This window comes from Natator depressus, chromosome 9 (assembly GCF_965152275.1).
Source record: "Natator depressus isolate rNatDep1 chromosome 9, rNatDep2.hap1, whole genome shotgun sequence".
In the NCBI taxonomy this organism is placed as follows: domain Eukaryota; kingdom Metazoa; phylum Chordata; order Testudines; family Cheloniidae; genus Natator; species Natator depressus.
The window spans coordinates 77,711,355-77,736,033 of NC_134242.1; the positions used below are offsets into that span (position 1 = coordinate 77,711,355).

The 24,679-nt window shown below is 48.7% G+C and overlaps 1 protein-coding gene across 5 annotated transcripts in view; it reads right to left on the reverse strand.

The window, feature by feature from the left end:
- Positions 1 to 24,679, reverse strand: part of STARD8 (StAR related lipid transfer domain containing 8) — a 142,864-nt gene that overhangs the window by 75,743 nt on the left and 42,442 nt on the right. For 2 of the 5 annotated variants that reach the window (XM_074964510.1, XM_074964508.1), the window contains exon 1: positions 7,163 to 7,421. The exons of the other annotated variants lie outside the window; for them this stretch is intronic. The gene's annotated coding sequence lies outside the window, so the exon portion shown is untranslated. Of the gene's footprint in view, positions 1 to 7,162; positions 7,422 to 24,679 lie in introns of those variants that run through there. 5 annotated transcript variants of the gene reach the window in all.

Sequence of the window (24,679 nt, forward strand, 5' to 3'; positions counted from 1 at the left end):
GCGAACCCGGCTCCAGCTCATCACTGGGTACCACACAGCACAGAGGCACTGGCCCACCTAGGCGGAGGTATCTCCACACATTAGCCCTACAGAGCATTTTATCTTCTTGCTCCACCTAGACTGACTGAGTCCCCCTCCCAAAACTCTTTCTAAACAAAAACACTGAAACAAAGCCTCATTTTCTTCAGTACGTTTTTTCCCTTCAACATTCTCTCTCTCTGCACGCCCCACACACTCCGTCCCTCCTGCCTGATCAAACCGGTGTCTCAGAAATGATTCTCCAGGTGAGACACTAGGACGTTATCAGGAGTTATTTCCTGCAATGGCCTCTTCCTGAGGGAAGCTCAATGTTTCCTGTGCCCTCAAATGTCAATGACACAATCTTGTCATTATCTGAGATGAGACCCTGATCCTTACAGGAAAGCTGCTCTCCTGTGGGTGAAAGAGAGTTACTTATACTCCTTCTGCTCCATCCTTTCACAATCCCCAGGCTGCAACAGACACATGCAGCTCTGGGACATCACCCCCCAGCTTTGCAAATCTATTGCTTTGAAGTTGGTGTTGCTTTCCATAAAAATGAGCAATGACATTCACCCCAAAGCAAAAGGAGAGAAGGAGCAATACTTTGTTGCTGTTCTGAGAAGAAGCGAGGAGGGAATCTGACCACTTTGAACTGCACATGAGAAAAATAAACACATTCAAAGGCTGTAGTGTGATCATTTCACTCTCAACCAGAATCAATGAATTCCTGCAAATTTTATGTGAAAATTTTCTATATTTGCATGCAAAATATATGCAATTTCATTGATCTGCAGATCTGTAGAATCTCCTCCCCACACACACTACAGAGGTGTATGTGCATACACTATTCCCATTAGCATATCAGGAAGTAATTCACAGACACTGGGGGCTGAACATACTATTGAGAGAATATGCATTTTCCTTTAAACACTGCTTAAAGCTTCCATCCTAGAAGCCATGAATGTATTTATCAGTGACTGCTCCAGAGGGATGCAGTAAGACTATGGCTAAAGAAGACAGAGAACGCTGTTTCCTAATCCTGCATGCATTTTGCAGTCAAATGCTTTTCACTTGTTGAGATAAATGGCAGGAAATCCCCAGACCCACCCTTCACTCAGGCAGCGTGCTGGGCGCCAGCAGATCTATTGGTACAGCATCCTGGAATAAGCTGCTCAGTTTCTGGTCCCAATTAAGCAGAGTATGGCTCGCATCCTTGTATAGGGTCCTTGGAAAAGATGTCCAGATGTTCAAAATCCTTCAGACAGCTCCAGCAGCAGCAGCTGTAGGCGCCCACTGAAACGTAACATTCATGTGCACTGTTTAGGAATTGAGTGCCTGGCCGTTGTGACTTCCTCCCCTTTATTCACCACCTCAGGACATCCCATTTAACTAGATCACCCCACTTTGAAGCTGAGGACACAAAATGGGAAGGAATGGAGGGAAATGCCCAGAAAACCGCCCCTCCTTTCAATATTTTGCAGGAACAAGCCTGGAAGAGCAAACCTTATGCTTCTGGCTTCCTAGGTGTGTGTTCTCAAAGAGTCATCCCCAGTTCCACAGGGGTTCAACATCCTAGGAGAAATGGCATTTGTTTTATCAGAGTTCATGGAAACCAGATAGCACTCTAGACCAAGCAAAGCACAGGCGGAGGTTGAGCAAGTGCTCCCCATGCAACTCTGCCAATGCACCTCAGTCCTGACCTGCAGCTGCCCCCCCACCACCACACACACGTGTGCTTCAATACTTCCCTGCACCCTTCCCCTGCAGTGCCAGAATTGGACAACCTTGCACAGCCCTGCCAAAGATCCCTTTCAGCCCTGCTATTACAGACACCGGCCCTAGACTGGTCTAGCACCACACCTCCAGCCTGACCTGCAGCATTCCCTGAGGTTCAGTTCCCAGGTCCTACACACAGCTCAGCCAATGTGCCTTAACCACCTGATCTTTCATTCCTGAACTGCCCTTGAATTGGCACTGGCAAACGTATGCTGGTTTTGTGACATGGACAAAGAGTTCTCAGATCCATGAGACAACCCAGGGGAAGCAAGGGAACAGGGTCCCTAAACATGGGTGATTTTATTAATAGGTAAGAACCTTAAACTGGCATCAAGCCTAAGAGCGGCGTGGTGTGAAGCCACCTGGCCCTTTGGAGCCTTATCTGCCAGATTATGAAAGGTCACGCAAACTATTTTGTTCAACAAGGCCCTTTCCAGATCTGTCCGTTAATATTTCCCTCCACTTATTCAGCTTGTTACCGGCACCGGATGGCAAGCACCCTTTTCTGATAAGGAATCTTTAAAATGGCTAGTTAAACAGGGCCGTTGCTGTACGTTCGATAAATGTTCATGACACACGCTGCAAGGGTAATGTGTCACTTATTAACTGGCAGCTGGGCAGCATTCACCTTGCGATGGGAAGAGGGGCAGAATTAGAGGCGAAGAGACACATGCCTGAGATATGTGCAGAGACCAGTAAAGAACACAATGTTTAGAACCCCCTGGGGACTGAGCCAGAGTCTGGTTACTCTGGTGCAGATTCAGAGGCCCTCCACTGACTTGCATGGTTGGCTGTGGGGTTACATCAGAGCAGCCATGATTAGAAAAATCATCACCCTCAGAAAAACAAATGAGTGGATCCAAACTGTATGTCAATGAGGTTACTGTCTGCCGTTTTGCTGGCAAGCCAAGAGTAGACAGAGCAGGAATATGGGGGGGAACAGGGAAAATGAGAATGAACAGGAGGAGGGTGGAAGCCCAAGTAAGAGCTCTGGCTTTCTACCTGCAGACCAGCACATAGCAGCACCTGTGTCACCGTGACATTGACATTGCAACTCAAGGATTCTACATCACTAATGTGTCCTGCTGGAAACCCAGGACACTTTAAACTATCCACAAGCTACTCTTACAGGATGCAACAGACTGTGGAAATGGAGACCTGCACAGGAAAGCAGGCAACTAGCTTGGTAAGGCCTAAGTTTTAAAAAGGTGCATGAAAAAGTGTAAACACAAGTAAATTGCCTGATTTACCTGCAGTAACCTCAGTCTTCCATGCAAGTCTGGGAGTTGTAGATTGTAAAATGCAAATGCAATCCACCAATTTTCACATCCACAATTGTGGTAAATGAATACAAAATTAACAACAAATGAGGCCCTGGCTCTGTATTTACTACCTCATACATATGACAGAGTTTCATGTTGAAAGTGCATAGAAAGAAAAAGACCCTGTCTCTTTAAATCTCTGCACCCAGCTCCTACAGCCTAGAAAAGTTAATATAATTATCTGGAGGTGACTTTCAGAGAGACTCAGCACAAGGAGGGTTATTGTGACTCAATCATTAACTGAGTCGGGGGACCCTGGCTTTATCGGAATGTGGCCTCACTCTGCTGCCAACATTTGTCACCAGAGACTGTGCTGGAGCTGGACACAAAGGTTAATTAATGCCTTCGCAGCTCTAGCATTAACCCCCGGCCATCAGACCTCTGGGAAGGCTCCTTCGACACTCCAGCATGCCTCTTGCATCGCTGCTAAATCCAAATTGGTTTGCCGTTTCTGGCCACTTGGAGCTGCGGGGGGCCGTGCCTCCGAACGGTCAACATAAACAAAATGTCTCGCAGCCCGCCTTTGGACTATCCTGATGGGCTGAGCGCTGAAGGTTGCCGACCCCTGTGCTAGCGAGTTAGCCAAGCTCAAGTGAGTGCAGCCACACTGTGAAATAACTCTCAAACGGCTGTGTCCTCACTGCCACTGCACCCACTTGTGTGTGGCACCAAGACTTCTGAGGGCATGTCTCATGGTTCTTGGCGCTGCACTAATCTGAGCTCTGCTTTCACACCTGGAGGGTGGCATGTTTCACCCATGATCCTACAGGCAAGAGAGGTAGACCCCTGGGCCTTTATTTATCAACTCAGGGGGGCTGAAGACAGAACCCCTCTGCTGCCAAATGAATTAATGAAGACAGTGAGACACAATCCCTGGAGTAAAAAAAACAAAACATGCTCCCATACACAGAAGGCACCTATAAACTCCTGGTAACATCAGTGGAGCACCATCCAGACACAGTAACAGACCTCGGTATTGATGAAGTGCGGGAGGTAATATATTTTGTTGGTCCATTAAAAGACATTACCTCACCCACCTTGTCTAATATCTTGGGAGTACCACAGCTACAACTACACTGCATACTTGGTATTGTGGCATTTACTGCCTTAGCAATGCCATGGTCAACAGCCACTGCCTACCTTCAGATAGATAAGTTATCCCAACATCCATCCATCCATAGAAACTGCACATGCAATTATTCCACTCTCTGTCTACTAGCAAGCTCCACCAGGATCTTGTGGAAATAAATGGTTGGAGAGATAAATAAATGGTTGGAAATAATGTGGAGAGAGGGGGAATCAGTCTCCTCCCTGTCTGGGCAAGGGGTAGTTTTTTGCTCCCCACAGGATAGATAACAAATGGCTTTCAGCAAAATTTCTGCTTTTTACCTGCTTTCCCATCTGGATTCACTAAGGCCTTGTCTACACTACACAGTTTTCTTGACAAAACAGTCGAGGTGTACCCACTGAAATGCTCTTCCTGCTGACGTAATTCACATGCTACGCTGACATAATAAAACCACCTCAACGAGAGGCGCAGGGCTTACGTCTGTGTAGTTAGAGTGACGCAGTGTCTACACTGCGTTCCTTACATCGGTTGTTGGCAGTCATTCTTGTCGATTTCCAGGCTCTGCTGTAGCTATGATATTAACAAGAGAGCCAGCTCCCTGGCTGCTGCCCGTTCTCCGCTCCAAGCCAGGCTGCCATCAAGGCTCCCGGCTTAGGCTGCCGCCCTGGCTACATGCTCCGCACTGGGAGCCCTGCTGCCCCCCATGGTCCCAGCTCCCTGCTCGCCAGGAGCACGGCGGCCAACTGGACCCCCGATGTGGATCTCCCCACTACAGGTAAGAAGCTCCAGGCGGCTCCCCATCCTACTCCTGGCTGAAAGCGTGGAGGCAAGAAGCCCAAAGGAACATCTGGGCTCCCAGTGGGGAGCTGCATGAAGCTGAGAGCCCTGGCTCTCAGTTTCCCACACTGCCCCTCTTCAGTTGGTGGAATGCTCCTGGTGAGGACGCACACCACTGACAGAAAGGATTGTGTCCTATTTGAGCAGGGGGTTGGACTAGATGACCTCCTGAGGTCCCTTCCAACCCTGATATTCTATGATTCTATGAGGGAGGGTGGTGTGGACATCAGCCACCGCAGTAATTAATGCAGTGGCTGTAAGTCGATCTACAGACATAGCCTTAGGTACAAAGAGGTCAAGTGACCTGCCCCCTAATATCTCCAGGCAATAGCTCAGTCCAGATTAGCTTCTTAGCCCTGTCCTTTCACCAGCAGGGCACACAGCAGACTCCGGGAGTGCTGCCATAATTCTTGGGCAAAAGGCACCCTGCCTTCACCCTTCCTTCAGCATTTTCTCTTCTTAAAATCCATTTTCAGAATCTCAGCGTTGACTTTAAATGGTGCAACAATCAAAGGGAAACAGTGAAAAGATCTCAGCACCCTTTTCATTTAACCACAGTCACTTTTGTTCGTTTATAAAACTAAACCACATACAGATTCTGCCCTGTGCTCAGGTTTGGTTATTCAGGACAAAGTGGAGGGAGAATAGTTAATAAAATCATATGCAGTAGGCATTTTTAATTTATATTAAAAGAGTTTATTCAAGGAAGTGAAGGCACATTAAATATATACGTAGTTTATCTGGGTTTTTTATCTGCTTTGTATTTGTATCTGACTTCTATCTCATTACAAAAAACAACAAGTTCACTTAGGTATAAGGGTCTAATCCAACTCCTGCTGAAGTCAATGGAAAGACTTCCATGGATTTCAACTAGAATTCAATTGGGCCCATATTCTTTATATATCCCACCTTAAACCGGGGCAGTCATTGCCGACATATGTGGGCACAGAGGAATGAAGACATTTTCTGTGTTTTTCAGCAATATTTCAATATAAATTAATCACACTTGAATTAAAATGTAACAATTTATACCTGAGTATAAGAATAGTATTTTAAAAGCCACTGTAGAAAAATAAATTACAAAACCAAACGTGATGAGGAACATTAGCATGGGATGGAATGGGGACATTCCAAGAAGCGTATGCATTAATAAGCCCTGGAAACCCCACCACAGAAACCTCCTTTGTAAAGTGCTTTGAGAGCTAAGTTTATCATCATTACACTATAGACTACAACAGAATGGTGACACAGAGATCACACAGAGATCAGCCTCTACCCAGCACACAGTGGTCTCCAACACAGGGCAAAGGATTTAAAAGTATGCAGGTTTGGAAGTCAGGATGTGGAGCTTAGGTTTTTTGCTCCTTCACGTCAGTCTAAGGGCCTGATCCAAAGCCCAGTGAAAGCAATGGAATCTTTCCATTAACTTCACTGGACTTTAGATCAGAGCCTAAATCTGTGTGTTTTCAGTCACCAATCAAACCCCAATCAAAATAGCTGTGCCAGTCCCAGCCAAAGGATGGGTGAGGCAGTACCCAGAGAAAAATCCATGTAGCCCCAATCAGGCAACCAGCACATCCACTTCACGCTGGGATTTCTTATTTTAGGGATTGGTTTGCTGTGACTGAAAAGATCAACTGCATGACAAGTCAAAAAGCCTCGCACACACGGAACCTGAAAACTCCAAGTTAAACACACACCGTAGCGGCGAGAATGGAAATCTGCCCTCTAGTCCAACGCACTTTGCCGTGACTCAGCCTGGGAAATCCAAAATTCAGTAACAGGTCGAGTATGGCAGGAAACCTCTGTAGCAGCTCAGAGATTCTCTTTCCTTCCCCTGTGCAACAACAACAGCCCAATACTAACACCGTCAATCAAGTTATTTGGACATGAATGTCCCTTAAATATCAGTTATGGAACAACAAATACTCAAGCTGACAGCCCCTCGCTATTCCTGGAGGCAAATTCACTTAGCATTGTTCTGTGAAGAGCATTATCTGCTATTACATGTAACAGATGATTGACACATGCTGCCTTACAAAATAATTCACATCTCACACACAACACACAGAGACATAGAGAGAGCAGCACCAGACAAGGCACCAAGCAATTGCTGAAATCCATGTATTTGATTTACCTTGAGGTTGTGTCGTGTCTCCTTCAGCTCAAACACACTCCGTGGGGAACAGCTGCCTAATATCAGCTAACAGAAAAACTGACGAGCAAGCAGCTCAATGGTGAGAATCCTTTAACTGTTCAATCACTTTCTTTATTGCAGCAGGAAGATGACAAAATGAAGTTGAATAAGTTATAGATTTAAACACACACACACGCACATGGGTTTTTTTTGCTAGCTTAGGCGCTGCTGCTCCTTAGCTATTGTCAGTGTAAGTAAGTTTCACGCTCAGGTGGCCAGACCCTAGGTCCTTGAGCAGTGGCTGTGTCCGCCCTCCACTGCCGTGGCCAATCACTGAAAAGTAAAACCAGCTGGGCCTTCTGGAAAGATTTTTTCAAGAGGCTTTTTTTTCCCCCCATTTAGCCAATCATAAAGCAGCCCCTTTCTTTCACAGCATTTGCTTTCAGATGATCCCACACGCACAGAAGAGAGAATGAACTTCAAAAAGTCATCTCCCAAGTACTTCCAGCACCAAAGGAGTGCCCAGCATATCTATTTACTCTAAACTAAAGATTAATTACAGCAGATGAGGAAGGAAACATACTGCCAGATATTCACACTCCACTGGTGGTAAAACAGATCATCCAAATAGCTCGCACACTGAATGCAGACACTGGCTGTAGGCAGGCATAACAAAGGCAAGTACTGCAGAAGCTTCCCTCCCACAGCTCTGCCAATGCCTCTCACTTCTGGCCTATAGAACCCCCTATTATTCCAGCACTGGGTTCCCTTCACACAGCTCTGCCAATGCCCCTCACTTCTACCCCACAGCCCGCCGCCCCATTATTCTAGCACTGGGGCTCACACAATAGGCTGAAACTCTGCTGATGCACCTCAGTCCTGAGCACCAGCACACCCAGGTACTCAAGTCCAAGGTTTTGTCCTCAGCAGAGGCTGCTAATGGTCTCGAACACTACCAGACTCCATGACTGGGCTGTCACGTGAACACATCCATTAGGAGCTGTGCTGTGAGATTGTCAGTCTTTTTACACCTGAGGTCTAAGACAAATACAAATGCAGGTCTCCAGAGGTAGAAAGCAAGAGCATGAGCTCAATGAGATACCTAGATGTCATTACAACTGGGCCAAACCAATGTACCGGATCCAAAACTTGGGACAGTTCCAATCCAAACCCCAACTTTGCAGCATGACCCGTCTCGAACCCTAAGTTTTAATTAGCCACATGGAGTGGGAAGGAGGTTCAAAGAAGGGAGAGCCTCCAATCTCACTCACCAAGCACAAGTAAAACAAGCTCAGTGCAAATGCAAAAGCAGCTCCCCAAACTGTCTGGTGTGCCCCAGAGACCAGATCCTAGTGCTGCTGTAACCGTGAGTTCTGGGTATCTGATATGTCAACAAGCAACACCAAGCATCCCGACAAGGCTCTTAATCCCTCTAGCCAGCAAGGCCACGAGTCACTTTGTAATGTAGAATGGGAGCCGCCCAAGGCAGGTGTCAAATCACCGATTTGTGTCATTATTATATCCCATATAGACTGTCAGCTTCCCGCACTGCTACTTAACACTGTGCAGGTTCTGGCTTTGTATTCTCAAACAAGCATTCATTCTATGACCCTCCTTCCTCCATCCATCTGAAAAATGGCAGCAACAACTGTAGACCCCCTCCTGCCCCATGCCAAGGTTTGCCTCTGGATCCTGTCCCTACTTGGTGGAAATGGACACTCGGAAACATGAGAAAGGCTAGGAGAACTCCACAGCTTTAGGAAAATTAGTAGCAGGAATGGGACAGCTGCAACCTCCCAATGGCTCCTGCCTGGTTGATACATAAATGTGGCTCACTCCCTTTTCCCTTCCAAAACTGAGCCCCTGGATATTCCTTGGACTGAAGATAGACCGGTACCTAATTCCCCCCTCCCATCAACCATAACAGGTACCCTGGAAAGGGATTCCGGAGAGGCAAGACAGAGCCAAGGAAGCTGCATTCAAGTTGTGTGTGTTTTTTTATTTTCTGCAACACTCTGGTCACAGATGAACTTTCTTGGCTTGGTATTTGTTCTTGTGCTGTGTGCCCTCCAGGAGGGAGAGGCTTGACAGCAGTAATGCAGAGGAGCCCTTGCACCTCCCAGGGCACAAAGACGCCTGGGGTTACCCTGTGCTGGGAACTCTATCCAAGCTGCTGGACAGACAGACAGACAGACCCTGGTTCTCTCCGGCTCTCTAGATTCCAGACTAGATGTACAGCCTGTGCAGCCTAGTGTAAGAGCACAAGGACTCCCTAAATCCCAGCCTGGGTCTTGCAAGAAGAGAGGCTCCCAACTCCAATTCAAATACAGTGCAAAATGTAAAGTGTCAGCAGTTGGTGCTGGGGAGCCATGCGGGAGACTATGAAGAAGAAATGCCATTTAAGGAGGGATGTGGGTGGGGGAGGGGGCTTGTCCCATAGCAAGTGGGAAGCTGTGCCAGATGCCAGGGGCAGGATGGTGGAAGGTGCAGAGCTGAGAGCAGGAGTGTAGAGTGTGACTGGGGGAGATGACAGCACAAATGGAATAAGGGCAGCATCACGGCGAGCCTTGACAGTGACGATGAGGAGTACAGACTCAAAGCAGGGAGAGACAGACAGACAATGAAGGGATTCTGCAGAGAGGAGTAACCTGGTCAGAACAACAAGGAAAGGTCCAGGTCAAGAAACCACAAACCACCTTCTTCCCTGGAATTATTGACAGGGACACTGAGGGCTTACCTAAGTGCCCCAAAGTGCCCAGAGTTTTAACCACCCAGTTTCAGCTGGCTTTGCTGAACTCTTGACACATAGCGCTCTCCAGCCTCCCGCAACCACAGCCTCGTCCCCAACCCCCCGTCAGCCACCCCAGCCTCTTCCCGAGACCCCAGCCTGCTCTGCGCCTTTCCAGGTCGGAGGAAGTGGGAAGTCCCCATGCTCTCTAAAACCGCTTTCATAACCTGCCTCCCCTCACCCTCCCCCCCACCCCCCACATCCACCCAGTCCAGGGGAAGCCTGTATTCATGCAGATCTTGTCTCACAGTGATCAGGGGGCTTGCTGAGCAACAAGTCCCCTACATGCAGCTGTTGTTGACACTGAAGTGTTTGTATAGCTTTGGGCGATGGATCCCCTTACTGGCCACAGACCATGGGTATGGAGGTGGGAAGGAGGGGCTGGTAGTTCCTGTTGGTGGACACTGTGGACTCCTGGAGGATATTCAGTCACTGCTGCTTCCTCTCAGCACAAAGGGGCTGTCTCTGCAGAGAAGGGGATATTTATCTATGGGGGTGGGAGCAAATTATTGTAATATAAAGAAAATAAGGGTTATCTGAAGGAGACTCTGAGCACCAAAGCATCCTGCAGGGGCATCAGCAGAAAGAGATGTGGCCTGAACACAAGAACCCCTGAGTTCTGATCCCGGTGTGACATCAGCCCCCTTGGCGATGACTCTCACTCTGCCTCATTTTCTCCATCTCTAAAATGCTGCTGCCCCACCTCCTCAGGGTGCCGTGAGCAGTGACAGGCCTGCAAAGATCTGCACTGTTCCACAGCTTGGGAGGTTGGGAACGAGCCCGCCTCCTGTTCTCAAAATGTGCTTCTTCAGGAAAGCCTCCCGGTGCTGACCCCGGAGCCAGCAGAGCAGAAGGACCCATCAAAACTAAACACCATGCTGTAGCCCCACCACACACCCACCTGCTCCTCTATACATGTGAATGCTCCAAGCCTTTCACAGAGCATCTGCTCTACGTTCTGTAGGCCCTAATACAACAACAGGCATGGCTGTAAGGGCTGACAGTATGTGCAGAATGTGTGAAGACTGAAACATGCTATGTATTACTGGAGTTATTATTCCCTCAAGCAGAGTGACCTGGGAGTGACAAAAATATACATCTACAAAGGGCTTCCCAGTCCTCCATTCTGTGAGCCCCCTGGCTAGCCAGGTGTCAACAAACCTGCCTCTGAACTGAAAACAGAAAGACTGAATGAATACAAGGCACTGAATTACAGGGCTGCAATCTCGCTGAGGGTCACACCCTGTTACAGTCATTCAACTCATCTCAGACCTTGCTGACATGTCCCTTTATCTGGAGGACTGAAGTGACACACCCAGTGCTTGCAATGACTTCAGTGTGGTCATTACTAAAGACCTGAGCTAATCAGACATGCCAGCGGGCAATACACGGCACTGGCTCTGTCCCCATATCCAAGGTCAGCAGTGAGCCCTTTATAAGGTTCTTCCACAAAGGCCTTTTCCTGCTCAGAAAACAAGACTCTTATTCACCCAAACTCTACAGCGTGCTCCTATTAACAAATCTCCAAGAGGCCCTAACAAGATGCCCAGCCACCCAGTTCAGCACAGCAAGTTGGTCCAAGGTGTGTGAGCAGAGCCTGCACAAATAGCCGAGACCAGCTGTTATATTTCCAGGGTCACTGACAGCCACAGCAATTCCACACCATGACATGCTGCAGAAACAGGTGCCCGGACAGTGGCAAAACCACAGGGAATCCATCCCCCAGCTCAGATGACTAGGTAAAGACAGAGACTCCCAGGTGAAGGCCACACAACTAATTAGCAGCAGAGCTTGGATTAGAGCACAGATCTCCTGGCTCCCAGCCCTGTGCTTTAACCACAAGATCATCCTCCCGCTCTGAATACTAAGGGATTTGCTTTTCCCATGTAACATGAGTTGGAGGACCAGAGCCAGATCTAGAACTCAGGAGTTCCTGGCTGCCACTCAGAGTTCAGAGCCTCACTGCACACAGCATCCCAAGTCGCAGGACAGTGGAATGTCAGAGATGGACTAGGGGATGGCTGACCAGCATTTGACTCCTGTACTCACAACACGCACCAGGGGCAGGGTTTACACACACCATCCCCCATGACAGGCTGCCCTTTTGGGTTCGCTTACCAAGCCCTGATGAGCTCCAGCTACAAGAGCGCTGAAATGGGCACCTGCTCCCATCAGCTCCGGGGCCTGCCAACCCCAAAGGCCAAGTGACTTTAGCTGCCCAACAGACATTGCTCTGGAAACAGCCATCACACACTCCTCCCTCTGGGGCTGCGGGAGAAGCTGGGACTCTCCTATCCAAATAGCACCAGGAGCCCAGCGGCTCCGAACTACAATGGAAAAAGTGCTCAGCACGGAGGAGGATTTCAAACATTTTCCGCTCATGTCCTCATTCAAAAAGGGACCAAAGGGGGCGGAGGGGCAGGAAATATCTCTGAGACACTGAACTATAAAAAGGAAGCAAGGGGGGGAGGCGCCAAACCAGCCAGTTCAACACACACCCACTCCTGTTTGTACTGAAAAAGGCCGACCTCTGGGATGCTACTGAGGCAAGATGCTGGGAGGAGAAAGAGGGGGAAACAGTGTGCACCACATGCTCCTCCCAGCCTGGCTGATGAATGGGCGGCATTGAGAAGCCTCACGCATAGGGAGATATTAATAGTTCATAGCACATTACTGAGGAGCGGCGGCAAGCCCCAGGGCCCTGCCTTGGCCAGCACTGCTGCTCAGACAAGGAGGCCAGTGTGCTTGTGAGCACACACGGGGACGGGGGCTCAACAATGCACATGGCTGGAATTCCTTCAGCTCCCCAGAAGAGGGAAGTGCTGTGTTGGGCAGACCGGCAGGGAGGAAGGGAAGGGGTGGAGTGGTGGGGACGAGAGAAAAAGAAAAGAAAGAGCAAACGTGGGTCAGCAGCAGCAGCAAAGGAGTGGGGCTGAGTACCATAAAGATCAATGTGAATTTGGAGGGTGTAAGTAGCAAGGAGGGAGAGCAATTGTTTAGAGTGGTCCATGGGCCCTCACTAGAAGCGATAGGTGCCATTGAACAAAGGACATTTTAGGCTGAATACCAGGCAAAATGTCCCGGAGGGGCCATAAGCCTGTGGAATCGTCTCCTGGGAGAGGGGTGGGAACCTCGTAGCTTGGGATAGTCAAAGCTAGACAGGACAAAGCTCTAGCAAAAGGCCACACCTCCATTACAGCACCTACAGCTCTTGTGGTGGAGCCGCACTAAGAAGACGGGAGAGAGCTCTCCTATCGGCTTCATAACTCCTGCCTCCGCAAGAGGCGGTAGCTATGTTGGCGGGAGAAGCTCTCCCGCCCACATGGCACGGTCCACATCAGCACATAGGTCGGTTTAACCTACGTCACTCGGGGTGTGGATTATTCACACCCCCGAGCGATGTAAGTTATACCAAAGTCACCTGTAGTGTAGACAAGGCCTAAGGAATAATCTTGCTCCGGCTTCAGAGAAGATGGACTAGACGGGACCTAACAGAGCCTGCCAGTCTCTGATTCTCCTAAAGGCTTGTGGGGCTGAGAGACACGCCACAGACTGAACGCATTCGGATGCAGGCAGCTGTACAAGTACAGCCAGACCTGGTGAAATTCTGAGTCCATTTGCAAAGATCAGTGTGTACACAGCACACTGCATGGCAAAGGCCTGAGGGTAAAACCGTTTTCGGGGAACTAGCTCCTGCTGCTCACACTGCAGCACAGCAGGCTGGATTCTAGTTTGCCTTCTGCCTCATCACCAACCAACCCCAGCTAACCTCCATACCCTGCACCCAGAGCACAGCTAGGGTTTACAGACCTCGCACTGAGGAGGCAGCACCAGTGGCTAGCAATGTCTCATTACCATGGGCAGGTTGTGCAGGGACAAGGTGCAAATGGTGGGGTTTAAAGAGGGTTGCCTTCCCCTCAACTGTCACAGTTTTGATGTAGTGGTAAGAGCAGGGGACTGGGAATCAGACACTAATGATTGATCCCCAAATCTGCCACTGACTCTTTGTGTAGCCTTGGATAAGTCATCTCAGTTTTCTGTGCCTCAGCTTCCCATCTGTAAAATGGGGACAGACACACTGACCTACTTCCCAGGGAGCTGTGAGCCTTAGGTAATATTTTAAAAGCATTTTGAGATCCTTTGGAGAATGGCACTAGTGAAATGCAGAGCACCAGTAATTATTAAAGACAGGCTTGGATCAGAACCCTGGGTCCAGGCTCCCCTAAACTTTGGGCTGGCTCACAATCCACACCCAGATCAGGATTGGAATTATACAGCTGGCCAGACTAAAGCCCCAGACTCAAACACCCCTGAGCTCTGAGGTGACAGGGGGGCTTCCAAATCTGAATCTAGGAATTAGTCCTGTGACTTGAGCCCCTCTCTGTTACTAATAAAATGGAGTGGTCAGGTGGGGGTGGGCACCAGGCTCTGAGAAATCTCCAGATTCCTAATGAAAAGTTACAGAACAGCTGATGTTCTCATAGGAAAGCCCAGATCCCCTCAGGGACCCTATCATTGTGCAACACAGCCTGCTCAGGTCAGAAATGGATCTGCAGCCACTGCCAAAGTGCTACTCCACTGAGGGAGGCCAAAGGCATTTACACAACCAGTTAGCAGCAACCTGTCAGCTATGTAAACTATAATGAGCAGGAAGGCCCCATCCTCCTGATCCCTCTTGCAGTGTGGGGTGATCTCTCTATGTGTAGAAATGATCCTGAATGATGAACATTAGCAGGGTATTTCCTAGGTGTTTAGAACTCTTACATGCAGGACTAGAGAGAGAATCAGATGCCTGGAGAAATCAAGAAAATGTTTTCGAAACAAACGCTTTTCAACTAAGGATCTCACAGCACTTTACAAATATTATTACTTGAGGCTGCCAGCTTCTCTAGGAGGTAGATCAGTGTTGTTATCTCCACGTTACAGATAGGGAAACTGAGGGACAGAGAGGGGGCAAGTGATTTACCCAAAGCCACACAGTAAGTCAGTAGCAACAGAGGTAGGAGTAGAATGAAGGCGTCCTGACTCCCACTCCTGTGTTCTAACCATGGTCAAAATCATCTGAACATTGCAGAAAGGTCTGCTGCTGGGTTTCTGTACAGTTTCTACTGATGGTTGCCCTTCAGCTTCCATATAATTAAAGACAAGCTGTATTCAAAGGAGGACACAGACATATCCTGCACCTTTAACCCCACTGTGCAGTCTCCCTTCCAGTTGACAACATACTTATACAGGGATCATGAAAAGGTGCCCTCTTCTGGCCAAGACACACATTCATCCACACGAAATAAAACGGTTGCCAAACACAAATGTCAAAACAAACAAATCAACAAAACAAACAACTGAAGATTCATGGGAAACATATCTTCACTCCATCTGGCCACTCACCCTTTTAAACAAAAACAAAACGAATGCGTCTGCGACAAACAAACCACCCACCAATCCTGGGACTGTCATTATCTGGCTCCTTTCCTCCTGCAATTATGGGGACAAAACCAAAACACACTACAAAATGTTCAGTCAGGTGTATATATACAACTTGGCCAGGGGGAATGAGAAAACCAGAAGTGGGTGTTCTGGGCTAAGCTGTTCCATGTACCTATGTATGTTTGGTCTTAGCTTACTAGGTAAGTAATGCAACTGTTCTTGTTTATCATTCACATTTTGCTACCAACACAGAACAAAGGTTTTCAAGACAATCTCTATTGTCAACACAAGCACTAGGGAAGCACAGCTGCATCAGGGCTCAACTGATTGTTAAGGCTGCACCCCCCTCACCCCCCAAATAAGTGCCTTATTTGTTTCTTTCCCCTCAGGCATCTGACTGCTGAGCAGTTGTTAGGAACTTGCTTAATTTGCAGCCACAAACATACATCTCACCCTTCTCCCTCCCCACTGCACACCATAGTCCCAGTCACAAGCCTTGCTGAAGCTGCCTTTTATTTACAAAAATCCCTGACGCCAATTTTTATTGTGGTGATTCTTTGGACTTTTGCGCATCTCCAATAAAGCCAAAGACACCCAAACAAAGCTGCAAGTACCCTGGACCTGGAATATAGGTGACCACCATGTACATGCGTCACGCCACACCTGCCAATGGCAGTACAGCTGGGACATTTGTTACAGCAAGAGGGATGTGTCTGTATTGCAAGGGACACACAGATAAATGTAAGTAGCCAGATAGTCAGGTAACGGGGGTACTGTTCATAAGCGAAGAGAGCAATGAGCCTGGTTTGGTGTCACACACAAAGTTACTGGGGCTCTTAAAAGTACAGTCCACTACAGAGGGGATATTTGGACCAAGGGGCTTGGTAATGGGATCCTGATATTTTCATGTGAAATTAACTGATAGCCACAGTCCTAATCTTGTCCATATCTAGCAGGCACATGAATACACATGGAAGTTCTTCCCCTACATACATTCCCCTGCTTCTCTCTCTCATCAGACTCTCAGGTCTGTGCTGCACTGGTAGACATTGCCAGGGGGTGGGGAAGGACACGCTTCATCCAGGCTCGTTTTACAACAGTAACATTCTGCACGTCTACCTCACCTTCCCTTTGAGGAGTTCAAAGCTCTGGGCAAACATTAATTCATTCTCCTGGAAAGTTGGTCAGTATCAACAGCCCCATCACACAGAAGAGAAAACAGAGGCAAAGAGGTTAAGTGACATGCCACAGGTTACACAGAAAGTCAGTGAAAGAGCCAGCTTTCCTCAGCCTCAGCCAGTCCCCTAACACAGCGGTTCTCAAACGTTTGGGGCTCAGGGCCCGTTTGCAAACCTTGGAGGCCCGTCACCACCCAGTAAATGATGTTAGTACAAAACTCAACATCTGGCTTATGAAATATTTCTTACCCATGCTGTCTAATATGCACATTAACATAATCATAGTGGCAGCTTCTGTCCCCACTCCACTCCACTCACTCAAATTTGGCGCGCCCAGCCCACAGCATTATGACAAAGGGGCAGCTGGGACAAACCTGAGTGGTGATGTGACCCCATGCACAGGTTCCAATACCTGGAGCCGGATGCTAAGCCCAACCAGCCCCATGGGACCGGAGCCACAGGAGCCACTGCTGTGAGCAGAGTCCAGGGCAGGCTCTGAACCCACCCCCGAAGTCCTCGCACATCCTGGGGGCAGGGTCCAACCTCCTTTCCCACCCTCTCCCCCCAAGCCTCCCACACAATACTCTGACACATTCTGGCAACCCAGTTTTGGTTGCAACCCATGGGTTGAGAAACCTGCCCTATTACACCATATCATGCTTCCTCTCTAGCTTTTATATGGCTCACATGTTGGAGCTTCCTTGCTTCCCTTGAGAAACTACTCCACAATTTAGGGCAAGTCTACACTTCAAAATTAAGCCGACCTAAGTTATGTCAACCTACAGCCTCCACAGCAATTTAATCGGTTTTACACATCCACACTACACTCCTTGTGTCGGCAGTGCACGTCCTCACCAGGAGAGCTTGCACCGGTTTAACTGCCAGTGTGGGGCACTGTGGGACAGTTTCTGAAAAGCAGCAACAGCCGATGTAAGCAACGCACTGTCTACACTGATACACGTTGCCTTAACTACATAGACTTAAGCTCTACGCTTCTCGTGGAGATGGAGTTATTAGATTGGTTTAGTGGGCGAGTTAAATGGGTGGAAGCTATGTTTTAGTGTAGACGCTTACAGTTAGGTTGACGTAACTCTATAGCAGAGACCAGGCCTAAGAAATCTCAATGTTAGGAAAGGCCTACATTTCCTTTTCCTTAGGGCTGGTCTACACTACTAAATTAGGTCACCTTAATTTAAGGGCAGTGAAAACATTTACACCCTGTGTGATGTAATGAAGCCAACCTAAGCACCGGTATAGACACCCCTAGATACTGCCTCTCGGAAGGGTGGATTTACTACAGCAATGGAAGAACCCCTTCCATTGGTGTCGTACATGTCTACACTACAGAGCTACGGTGGTGCAGTTGCAACTGTCGCATTTCTAATGTAGCCATACCTCTTGGGCACCCCTTATGACTGCTCTTTCTCCTTGAGGTTTACACCCTTCAGATACAGGTGGCTTTCAGAGCACACAAGAGTGATTTGTTTTTGCAATACGCATTGGCTTTGTAGAATAATGATGTAACATTTCCTTCCCCCAAAAGCAAAGGAAAGAAGGGCAAGAATTAGAGTTTGCGACCGCAAGGATCTCACATGCTGGGCATGGATTTATTGCCACTAGGATCCTCACAAGCTGTCCAGACAGCAAAGACACAAACACAGACCCTAAAGCAAATAACAGGAGAAGAAAGGAATATTTACTGCTGTTTCTTTGAAAGTGTTGGGCCAAATCTATCCCAGAGGATTCCAGGAACCAGGCATAAATTTGGTCCATTCTATCTCAATTCAATAGGCACCAGTTTCATTCTTCAGCAGTATTGACAACTGCAGAAATACACCAGGCAGGCCTAGTTACCCTCTTACCAAGCCAAGGGTATTTTGATGGCATCAGGTGATGGGTATTTCATTGAGCTCTCACTGCCATGTCTTAATATGTTGGAAATCCCAGCACCTGCATTTTGATCCCATCCATTTGCTTCCATCAGGAATTAGTCAAGACAAGAATTAATTCCCCAGTTTCCAAAGGAGTAGGCGGGGGGGAAGAGACAGACATACAACAGCATCATTCATAGGATTTGATTTCATGTAACAAGGGTCCTGTGTCTTTCCCAGTGCACAGGGCGATTGAAACAGCAGCCACAGATCTCAGCGAAACAGCAGGAATTCAGCCAAGGAATCTGGATTATTCAGCCACTGCTGAACCAGAGTCAAATGTCTCCAGCCACTGCAAGGGGGACAAGTTACTGAACAGAGACAGGAAGCAACCAGCTCAGCCACCCCAAACTCATCTGTTTCAAAAGCCAGAGTGCTTGATCCTGCTCCTGTTCAAATCAAGGGGAAGGGAGGTTGCTGCTGAATTCAGTGTGAGCTGGCCCTGAAATTGCATGCCAATAGTAGCCCAAAGGGACTACCAGAGGCAAGGGGATGATGAAGAAGCAAGTATCTCGGACCTCTCTGGGCCCTGCAGTATCAACCGGACTGCAGCTGACCAGCCAAAATAGCCTGGTGTGGGAAGTGGTTATTGTGCTTTGCAATCAAGTGACCACAAAAGAAGCCCACCTGGGACATGATAAAAAGGGGGAACGTTGGGAGGGAGGTAGGCTGAGACTGGTGTATTGTTCGCAAGATAGTGGGGGGTCGTTTGCAAGTCTAAGGCAGTGTTTTTCAAACCTGGGCTATGGTCAGGGAGCAGAGTCCATGTTTACCAAGATAAACGAAAAGGCATAGCCACAAAGCAGACAAGATATTGGCTAATCCCACAAAAATCCTTGAACGGGGTCTGTCTGGCTTGGGAGCAGCGATGGCTTCTGAATACCATATCCTCAATAAGGATGGACATACTGAGCCCTGGAGCACCAGTGCCAGGTCATTCCAGAATACACTCCTACCCCTCTGAGCTCTCTCTCTTCACCAGCAAAAGTGGCCCTTGCACCGCAGTGTTACCATCCAGCACACTGAGATGAAGTCCTAGCACTAAAAAATGATTGAGATCCGAAATGCCAAGTCTGGAAGTTGCAGGAAACTTCAAGGCCTGTCAAAGAAACCTAGCCCACAGCATGTCATGCTGCATCCTTTGTTGACCATAGCCGCGTCCTTCATTCTGGGCATTTGACACACCTCTGAGGGTTGGGCCTGTGACACACAAGAGATTAATGGAAACATCCTTTCAGGGTCCACACACAGTTTTACAGAGTTGGTTATTTCAATGGCAAGTTTCTTTAGGATCCCCTTATTCTCCTTCCTTTGTTTCTCCTTTCCCCTGGCAACCTAACATTTCCTTCCACGTAAGGAAAGTTGTATTCAATCTCCTCCAAATCATGTCTATGCCATTCCTGAGGGGTCATTTGATAGCACCACAAGTCACTCACTCTTCCGCGGGGCTGTGGGGCAGGTACTAGTCACAGACTCTTCACTAAGTTGAGAAACCGAGGGGGAAAAAAAGATGTTGAGAAAAAATTCAAAGTTTTCCCATTGCACAGAAGTCAACATGGATCAATATTCCTGTCTGGCTTTTGAAAAAATTTCCCTTATTTTTTTTCATCTATATATTTTTATCAACACTTTTATTCAAATAATTTTCAAAATCATTATCAAAATTTGTTTTCCAAAATTGTGGGTTGGTTTGTTTGACTAAAAAATGGGCTTCTAACACAAAGTTAAAAATTATTTTAAAAGGTTGAAAAAAGCTAGATAAAAAATGTCACAGAACATTTCAGAAAATATTGATAATGTTGACAATTGTTCATGAAAAGTTTTGCTTTTTAAAAAAAATAATTAAAATTTAAAAATACTTTACATGTAAAAATTTGTGAACTAAATTCATTGATTACACTCCCTGTCAGAAGTGAAAATCCTGGTAGCTAAATGATGTATCTCACAATGCATCCGGTCTAGAAAAGAGAGACTAAGGGGAGACGTAGTCATCTACAAATACACTAACAGGATATATGCGGGGGAAAGGAATCAAGTATTCTACAAGAATGTTTTTCACTGGGTGAAAAGCTATACCCAAAATACAATGCTTATAGGAAGGGTACCAAGATAGCAAACTCAGTAGGGGTACAGTGGATAGTTATAACTAGAGCAGGGCCAAACATTTCCAGCCGAACAGTTTTCTATTAGAAAACACTGATTTGACAAAATCAAAATGTTTTGCAAGAACTTCCCCCCGATGATCCATGAGTGGTACGTTGTATAGAGAAGGGAGGATAACACGTAACAAAAAACACTGGCCCTGCCCCAAAAACCTGAAAAACTAAGCAGGGCTAGTATTTTTATTTTATTTGGGTTTCAAATAATAAAGACACCTAGGTGCCCTGATGTAATTAATCACATAATAAATACAATTACATTAAACCTCAGCAGCACTAAAATCATTTCCACAGGAACTCAGACTGCCAACCACCCACGCCCTTAATCATCCTGGAAACACAACCTCAGCCTTCTTCAGAGACCCTGTCTTTTGCAGTGTGCCCAGAAAGTCACCAAATTTGAGCTATTTCAGACCAAAGTCTCAGAGACACCCTGCTATACACTGCCCTCTCTCTTTTATAGATCAGCCTGTTTTTTCAACCCAGCACCATTAAAACGGCTTCTAAGCCCTAAACCTCTTGCAGCCTCTCCATACCTCTGAGCTACACACCCACCTGCCATGTCTGCATGCCCTCTTCCCCCATATACCACCCTCCAGAGGTCTGCACATCTGAGTCTCCCCCACGCCTTCTCCCTAGATCAACAGATCTCCATTGGGAGGATGTTGTGTAATGTGCACAATGCCTCCCACTCTAACTCCACCCCTGAATTAGCCCACAATGTCCAGGCTATTCTAACAAGTGTTGATTCCAACCACCCGTCTGTGAGCCCACTGGAGCTTAAGTTCCCTAGCGACATTCCTAACGGGAATGTTAGCAAGTTTGATCATTTGCCATTAATCAATTAAATGTTGGTCCTGGACTTGTGATTTCTGCTGAAGTCTGTCTCTCTTCTTTCCTCTGTTTTGATGCACGGCCGTAACAGAGACGTCAGAAGACTTTCGAACAGAAACCTCGATTTTTATGGAGCCATAATTCAGAAACCATTCACCTGAGTCACTTCAGGTTTGCGAGAGAGCCCCTACATTCGGCCCAGATGTAACATATGAACTTTGAGGCTCATATGATTTCTTTTGCGGGGGGAGGGAGGGAAGGGATTTTAGAATGGGGGTCCAGGTGCCAAAAGCCCAACTTATTATAAACACGCCATTCCGCCTTCATTACGGAGCAGCTGCCATCATTCCATAATACTTTATAGCTTAGACTCATACTACATCGCAATGGATTTGTCAGCCTGACGGCTAGTTGCTAGAGGCTTCTTCTGGATCTAAATGTATTTAAAACCGAACAATGGTCTGAAATCCCTCCACCCCAAGCACAAGGTTAAATCTGTCACTTCCCAAACGTGAACAGCTCCCAGGTTACAGGCTGTTTGTAGGACAGGGAGTGCTTTAGCAACATCAGCTCCCAAGAGGGATTTAAAACCAAACCATAGCTCAGTGTCCACATGCATCCCCCCACCCCCCAATCCCTGGAAAGTCTGGGACTTTTCTTTTGATTTTCCTCCCCCTGCTGCCTCCCACTCTCTTCAGATCTAAAACATATGGAAACGTGGAGAGTGCCCAGATCAGACACGTGGCACTGAGAGAAGGGAACAGCTCACATAACCTCCAGTCCCTGTCACACTGCAGGGCTGCTGGCAGACCCAGGGACAGAGAAAAGGGCAGACACCAATAAGGCAAAAAGAGTGAAAGGGGGACAGAGATCCTAGGAGAGAAGAAGGAAGGGCAGATGCTGAGTGAGAGACAGAGGGATGAACAGACGCTGAAAGGACACACAGGTACAGGAAAGTGATAGACGGACAAAGGTCCTCTTACTCTTAGGACAGAAGGAAGGACAGACATTGATGGAGCCATATAGGGACAGGCACTGGGGCGGGGGAAGGACAGACAGATGGGGAAGACAGATCATGGGGCAGGGGGAAGGACAGACAGGGGAAGGCAGTGAGGGAGGGTCAGGCAGATCATGGGGCAGAGGGAAGGACAGACAGGATCAGGCAGATCATGGGGCAGAGGGAAGGACAGACAGATAAGGGAAGACAGATCCTGGGGAAGGCGGGAGGACAGACAGGGTTAGGCAGATCATGGGGCAGGGGGAAGGACAGACAGACAGGCAGGGGAAGGCACTGAGGCAGGGGAAGACAGATCCTGTGGCAGGAGTGGGGGGAGGACAGACAGACAAGGGAAGGCAGATCCTGGGGCAGGGAGAGGACAGACAAACAGGCAGGGGAAGGCAGACAGACAAGGGAAGGCAGATCCTGGGGCGGGGGGAAGGACAGACAGAAAAGGGAAGAGAGATCCTGGGGCAGGGAGAGGACAGACAAACAGGCAGGGGAAGGCAGTGAGGCAGGGGAAGGCAGATACTGGGGCGGGGGGAGGACAGACAGACAAAGGAAGACAGATCCTGGGGCAAGACAGTCAGACAAGGGAAGACAGACCCTGGGGCGGGGGGAGGACGGACAGACAGACAGACAGGGGAAGGCAGTGAGGCAGCGGCAGGCCAGGCACTGCCGAGGGACAGACAGAGGGAGGGAGGGACGGACGGAGGGGGAGCGGAGCTCATCTGCTCACCTGGCCCCAGCTCTCGGCCGCCCCCTTTCCGGCCCCACCGCCTCCAGGTGCAGGGCGCCACGGCCCGCTGGAAGCGGAGCTTGAAGGACCGTTTGCTCCAGGGCGGGGGGCGCCCGGGCTCGGCCCGCAGCTGGTCCGGACTCCCCATGGGCGCCGCGGGCCGAGCGCGGCGCGGGCAGGGCGAGCCGGCCTTTCCCCTGCTCCTGCCCACGCTCTGCCCCGGCTCCGCCGCCGGCAGCCCCCGCCCCGCGGCCGGGGCTCACCCCCAGGGCCCGCCCGGCGGCTGCGGATGGGGCATGGCCGGGCGCCGGATCTCCCCGGGCCCATCCCCGTGGCGCCTCGCCCTTCCCGCAGCCCAGGGGCTCCAGCATCCCTCGGCTCCCACCTCCAGCAAAGCCCCTTCCGGGGTATCCTCCATCCCCTGCACTGCCCCCAGCGCCCCGCGGGGCCTCGGCTGCTTGTGCCGGCTTCAGAGCGCCGGTCCGCACCCGCGGGAAACTAAGCCCAGGGCATAGCCCTGGAGAGCAACCGCAGGTATCCCCCGGGCTCTGCAGCGCCCGGGGATCGGGGGACCGAGCCCGAGCTCCCAGCTGGGGTTCTCGGGGGACCGTGCGCTGCGCCGCCAGGCGAGTGCCAGCCAGCCCCTAGACCTTGCATTGTCATCAGTAAATAGGGGGAAATGTCATTTCACCAACCACACCCACAGACACACGGCCATCAATCACACTCAAAAATCACGCATCGGCAAAGCCAGAAACAGGCTGCTTGAAAACTTACCCCAGTGGGTTGTTAAGGGCACTTGGCAGATTTTGACGTGATGTCAACAACTGGTGTTTTAACAGTTCTAAAAGCTTTCACTTTTTGAATCTCAACCTGGACTGTCAGTAAATAATTACTGTCTAGCCCTCCCATCATTTCCCACACTGGTGAACCTTTACATTGGAAAAAAAATGCTTACAAATATTGATATTATGAGTCAAAATTATATATACATATAAAAACAACTCTGCCCAGTCTCTATAACACACACTCAGAGCTGCACTTCAACGCCCATGTCCTTTTAATTTTCCTTCCCATCACTTGGTCCCTCTCCAACTCCTTCATCACTTCTAACATGCAACCAGTTGCTTTTTTCCTGTAGGCTTAAGCTCATTGTTGATGGTGCTGCTTCTTCATTACAGGATCTTACCAGTGACAGGGGTTTTTGATGGGGAGGAGCCTTCCCCGTCTAGTCACAGCCCTCAGCGTTCTCTGATGTGCTTCCCCAACTCCTCATGCTCCCACACTGCAGTCATGTGCCTGCTGCAGCCAAGAAAAACTTTCACATCCTTTCAAGATAGGTCCTTTCATGGGTGAGGGGCTCACAGAACAATGAAATGGGGTCAGGGCCCATAGGCAAAGTACGCTGCTTCTGCATCATCTCAGCTCCTGCCAGGTCAGTGTGCTAAGCAAGATCAGGAGTCA